The sequence below is a fragment of the Marmota marmota genome, unplaced genomic scaffold (assembly GCF_001458135.2).
Source record: "Marmota marmota marmota unplaced genomic scaffold, marMar, whole genome shotgun sequence".
Classification (NCBI taxonomy): domain Eukaryota; kingdom Metazoa; phylum Chordata; class Mammalia; order Rodentia; family Sciuridae; genus Marmota; species Marmota marmota.
In genome coordinates, this window is record NW_026000082.1 from 42,114,707 (window position 1) to 42,120,724 (window position 6,018).

The 6,018-nt window shown below is 60.8% G+C and overlaps 1 long non-coding RNA gene across 1 annotated transcript; it reads left to right on the forward strand.

The window, feature by feature from the left end:
• The first annotated feature begins 2,113 nt into the window (after nucleotides 1–2,113).
• Nucleotides 2,114–5,466, forward strand: LOC125620492. The gene is made up of 3 exons (XR_007352227.1): nucleotides 2,114–2,700; nucleotides 4,300–4,422; nucleotides 4,993–5,466. It is a non-coding gene; the product is annotated as an uncharacterized LOC125620492 (long non-coding RNA).
• Nucleotides 5,467–6,018: the final 552 nt, after the last annotated feature.

Below are 6,018 nucleotides of genomic sequence, written 5' to 3' on the forward strand. Positions count from 1 at the left end.
CCTGGGCCACCTCCCGCTGCTGGCCCGAGCCAGGGGCCAACGTGGACTGTGGCGGAGCCTCTAGTGTCCTGCGTCCAGGTGCAGAGCAGCTGGGGCGATGCCCCCTCCCAAGCCGCCTGCTCCCCCTGCCCTCCCACAGCCTCGCTCTCCCGTGGTCCAAGGAGGACCTTCTGGACAAGTGTCCTGGAGCCGGGTGAATGTGTGCACCAGGAGCCTCCTCCGGGAGCCTCCCCCAGGGAAGGCGGCTTTAAAAAAAACTCAGGGCCGGGACGGAACCGGGCCTCACGTGTGCTGGCCACGGCTCTGTCCCTGAGCCCACCAGGGGCACGGCTTCTGGCTTTTTCTACAGTGAAACAGAAACATCCCAATATCCACGGACAGAAAATTACACACATCAGCTGTGCGTAGTAAGTTCCATTCATAAAGTGGAAGACCACGTGGCAGTGAGACAGAAGGCACCTCGGTGACATCCCTCGGGCAAGACACTCACCAGGTGGGTCAGGGAACGGCCGCGGGTGGGCCTGCGGTGGGGACCCTCCAACGCCAGCTGACGGTGCGACATCCAGAGGCAGAGTGGGAACGAGGACAGACACGAGACACCCGAAATGCAGCAGAGTGGGGCCGGGAAGGGCCACCCACAGGACCCCGAGTCTGGAATGTTCTATTTGCAGGGACAGGTGCTGGGCACCCTGGTTTCCCTCCATAATCGTGGAGACCACTGGGTCATGAAATCCACAAGTGGCTCTGGGTGGCCTGTACCCCTCCCTGTCACCTCCTGTCTGTCTACGGCCGCTCCACACAAAGTGCACAGCTTGACACGTCACCTCCTCTCCTCCCATCCCACCCTCACCCCCAAACCTCACATGGAGCTGTCCTTTTAAAGGTGTGGGCCCGTCGGTGGCTCTCACCAAGTGGCCGCCAAGCTCATCACAGGGGCCACCTGATGGCCTATCCTGCCACCGTCCAATGGCTGCCCGAGAAGCCCTGGGTAAGTTCTAGAACACGTCCAGCCACCCCCCCCATGGTGTCGGCACCAGCTGATCTACGCCCTGGATCCTTCCAGTCCCTCGATTCAGTCCAAGTTGTCACCTCCCCAAAAGGCGTCCCTGACCACTGTGTGAGGTGGGTCCCCGTGGCTCCCAGCACACCCGTCCGCTTCCTGCAGGGTGCTCACCCCTGTCCTAGGATTCTCTGAACCTGAGTTAGGTGAGCTCCATGCAGGACGGGCCTCCACGGTGGCCTCCAGGATGGTCAGGACTATTTTGTCCCTCATGCTCTCTCCCACTTCACCTGTCCCTGCTGTCCCTGTTCCTTGATTTCCAACTGTGGCCACAGTTTTCTGCCCAAAGCACGGGTCATTTTTATTTTATTTATTATTATTTTTAAAGGCTCTTCTAGGACCTCGGCCTGTGATCCCAGCCACTTGGGAGGCCGAGGCAGGAGGATCCCAAGTTTGAGGACAGCTTTGGCTGTCTCTTAGTGAGACCCTGTCTCAAAATAAAAAAAATAAAAATAAAAAGGGCTGGGGGTGTAGCTCAGTGGTGGAGCACCCCTGGGTTCAATCCCCAGCACCAAAAAAATAATAAAAAAATAAAAGCCCTAGCGACCTCTTACACATGGACACAGCCCGCGCAATGACCCCGTGTGCCCACGTCACGCCCTCCTTTCATTTCTCTGTCCTTCCCTGCCATCCCCACGTTGGCAATACATGGTAGTTGGTGTGTATTTCCCTGCTCTTCTCCACGGTCACAGAGTCACAGGCTGACACACGCATGGACACACATGGGGCAGGGTGGCTTTGAGGCCACGCCGACTTCACGTGGCACATGCCACTTGGTGTCTTGCCTTTCTCAACAGTGCCTCCTGGAAATCCCTCCCGCTGGGAGATAGTCCCCTCCATTCTTTGTAAGAGATGGTCCAACAACAGCCGAGGGGTGGCACACGGCACACTGTGACAAATGACCCGTGACAACACCCACCCCCTCCAGATGTTTTGCCACAATGAACAGAAGTAGCTGGAGACGTGGCTGAGCCCCCGGGGGCTGGCAGCCTGCGGGTGCCCAGGCCTGGGGCCCTGGAATCTGCATGCTAACACACGTTGGGGGAAATCGCGTGCGCTGCGTTTAGGAACCAGGGTCCCAGCCAGGTTTTATGCCACTGGGACTTTCTGGTTGCGGAGGTACCACTGCAGCCCAAGCAGCCCCAGGAAAGGGAGAGCGCGGCCCCTGAGCTGCTGACCCCAGGCCGAGTGTCGGGGGAGGCACGTAAGGGAGGCAAAGGGGAGTCCAGGGGTGCCTAGGGGAACAGGAGGGTCCTCTAGGTCTGACGTCAAAGTCACCGGGCCACAGGGTGCAGCATGCCCATGTCCAGGCAGAACGTCAGGGAGGGGCCTGGTCAGCTGGGTCCTCAGAGTTTCCAGGACATTCCTCTAGCGCCTGGGGGGAGAACCCAGGCTGCAGAGGTCGCCAGCTCTGTGACCAGCGGAGTGCTTTCACTCCTCTGTGCCTCCGTGTCCTCATCTACAGAGGGAGGGCCATAACACTAACTGTCCCTCAGCACCAAGGAAGGGCCCCTCCCTCCCTGCAGGGCGGCTGGAGGCCTCCTGGGGCCACGGAATTGGGCAACCTCCCCGAGGCCCACGGTGACTTGTTCCTCGTTCTGAAGGAAGCACGCGTCAGGCCGTCCAGAGCTGCAAACCAGGTAGAAGGCCAGGCCCCCGCTTCCTGCACGGCCAGAGCCACCTCCTGGCTCAGTCCCAAGCCACTGAGGCCAGCAGGATGTGGCCTGGGAGTCAGGCCCCCTTCCCTGGCCCCCACAGCTGAGGTCTGGGTCTGGAAGGGTCTTTGGCCCATGAGAATGCAGGACCTGGGGGGCGCCTACACAGACATTGCCCAAGGAGGCCATCGTTTATTGAGCGCTTACTATGTGCCACACTAGGTGTGCCACTAACACGTCCCTCGTTACCCTATTTAAGTTCCAGGTGAGCTCTGGGAGGCAGGCAGTTACTGTGCCCATTTCACAGAGGAGGACACTAAGGCTTGGCGGAGTCAAGTGTCCCGCTAGTAAGCCTGCGGCCAGCTGGCAGGGGAGAGAGGGTCGGCCGGGTGGCTTCGGGGCTGAAGGCTCTGGAAGGGACCAAGCAGTGTGGTCTGGGCAGCTGTCTGGGAAGGCAGTGGAGGATGGAGGTTGCCTTTGTCCGCAGGTTTGATGGGGCAGCTCCCAGTGCCATGCCAGGGGGATCCAGGTCTCGGCCCAGCCTCACCGAGGGAGCAGGGCTGAGCAGAGCCCTGGAGGCGGGGCCCGCGGGTCGCCCCTTCTTCTGCTGAGTCCAGGAAGCTCCCTGGGAGGCCATGCGGGCTTCAGAGGGGCCACTGCGGGGTCCGACTCATGGAGACCAGAGACCCAGGGGGGCCCAGCTGCCTGGGGAAGGCCCCGTAATGGCTTCCAAGGAAGTCCACGCCCCAACCCCGGGAATCTGTGCAGGTCACCTCCCCGGCAAGGAGGACTGTAAGGTTGTAGATCTGCTCGAAGGGTGGAGCCGGCTGGAGCCAGCTGGCCCTGCAGGCCCCCTGTGGTCCCCAGGCCCTTGTGGATGAGAGAAGAGCCAGGGGACACCTGGAAGGAGCCACCTGTGGGTGGCACCTGTAGGGGATGGAAAAGGTGGGATCAAGTTCCTTCCAGAGCCTCCCACCAACTCCGTGTCTTGTCTGAGTCAGATGACAAGCCTCCATCCTTATGCTCAAGGTAGCCCACGGGGACAGAAAGCCCAGGCCATCAAACAAAGGACAAAGGTGTACAGGCAGGGTCCTGTCTCCCGATGTCGTCGCAGGCGGAGTGGGGTTTAGTCGCACCCGAGCTCTCCGCCGCGTCTCCCTGAGCCCGGGTCTCACGCCATCTCCCGTCGCTGCCTCCGTGTGATTCATGAGGCGATAAAGTACCGAGGGCCGCTCTGGTGACTGGGCTGCACGTCGCAGGCTCCTGCCCCTCACCTCAGCCTGCCTCTCCCACCTGGGAAAGTCCCCAGGATTGTTTTCAGAGCAGGACAGACTGTGACCTGTCTCCGTGGGTGTGATTTTAATGACTTGTCTCTGGGCTGCGGCTTCCTGGTGTCTCTGCCGGCCACAGGGTCCTTGAAGGCCCCGCTGGCTTTTCAACCCCCTCTCCAGGGGCATCATCTTAATTTTACAGCCTCGAAGGCGGGTCCACTTGGAATTCCTAACTTTCTGGGTGTCTGTTAACCCCGAAAGTCCACTTGCCTGCCTCCCGCCCCGGGACGATTTTACTCCCTAGATCCTACAGGATTTCTTGGGGATCCCTGACTGTCTCACCTCCAGTGACATTGGCCCAGTGACATTGGCCAGTGAGATGAATGTGTGTGACTCGGGACCACTGAGTTGGTGACGTGCTGGAGGCCAGAGGAAGGTGAGTCACGGTGTCCTCTGCCAGGTCGGGATTTAGTCTGCCCGCCCCCTCCACGTGGTGGGGTTGGGGTTCCCACCGTGCAGCTGTCCCACCCACACCAGCTGGAGCACAGGGGGACCCTAAGTCCCCTGGAGCTTGTGGGCCGGGAGGGCACGGGTGGGAAAGGCCTCTGCACCTCATCTTGTTCTCCCAACGGGAGGGACTCTCCCGCCTTCAACCCTCCCGTGTGTGGACTTCCTCAGCCTCCCCGCAGGATGGTTCCCCTGGGGGAGCAGGTGCCCTCATCCTGTCAAGACCTGGGCACGTGAGGGGGCGCTGGGAGACTGGAAGTACTGGGCAGCCAGGGCAGCCTTGGGAAGCCTGTGGTGTCCCCTCCTGTCACCTGGCAGCTGCCCTGGGTGTGTTTCTGTGTTTTGTTCCTCAGGAGGAAACTGGGGGTGGGGGTGGGAGGCGCCCCTGGTGCTCCACAGGGGGCTGTCAGCTGCTGGGCACGAACTTTGGGGCTGTGCTCGGGCTGGGGGGCTGTTGCCCCTCAGGATGGCTAACACCCCTTTAAATTGCTCCTTTTAGATGAGAAAACCAGAAGGGACTGGTTTAGACCAGCCAATGCCGCCCAACTCCTCTTTACACATTCGCCACCAGGGCACCCCCACCCCACCCCACCGCCGTTTTTAAGTGCTCGGTGTAATAAGTTGGCTCCGGAATTGCCCATGCGCAGGAAAGCACGGCCTTTACCTGTGGCGGTCTCTCCAGTGGGTAAAGGCACCTCTGTCCCCAGAGTCCCTTGCCGTCTCTGCCCAGAGAGACACTGCTTCGCTCCTCACCTGGTGACTAACAAACCTTCACTCTTGGATCTCCTGGTTGTGGTTTTTGGTTTTGGGGTCACCCCGGGGGAGCCCACTGGGCTAGTCACAGGGTGGGCCGAGCCTCTCCATGGGTGTGGGCGGGAAGATGGGTGCTGCCAGGGCCACAGCAGGCACCAGGCTCCATGGCACTCAGGCTTCCCCAGGCCCCAGCCCCAGGGCCACCCTAGCCCCAGGGCCACCCCAGCTCCAGTCTGGCCCCTGCCCTGCCACGCAGGCCTCCTCCCGGGGGCTCCCGCTCATCACAGCCATCAGGGGCAGCCGCAGCCTGCTCTACGGCGACTTTACCTGCTTACCCAAATTTGGGTTTATCAGCCCCAAATTTTTGGAGGGCCAGGCCAACAAGGCCTTCAGTGGCAGAAAGTCCCCGATCCTTGCCGTCCCACCCCAAGCCCAAAGGGCCAAAGTTCTACCCACAGCACTTGTGTTTCTGCGGATTTATTAGCCTGTGAGGGAAACGCAGCGGGACGTGTACAGAACACACTCGAAGCCCAAACCAAGCCTCTCCCCACGCCCACCCCAGGCCCAAGCAGCTCATCCCCAAGCTGTCCCTCCAGAGCTGTCTCCGTGGACCCAGCCCTGCTAGTCTGCCTCTCCTCAGCCTGGCAGGATGGGGAAACCCTGACCCGAGGTCAACAGAAGGCCTAGGCCAGGGCCAACTCATCAGGGGTGCCCCTGCACAGAGAAGTCTCAGGATTAATAAGCACCCTCATCAGGAGGTGGACCACCAGGG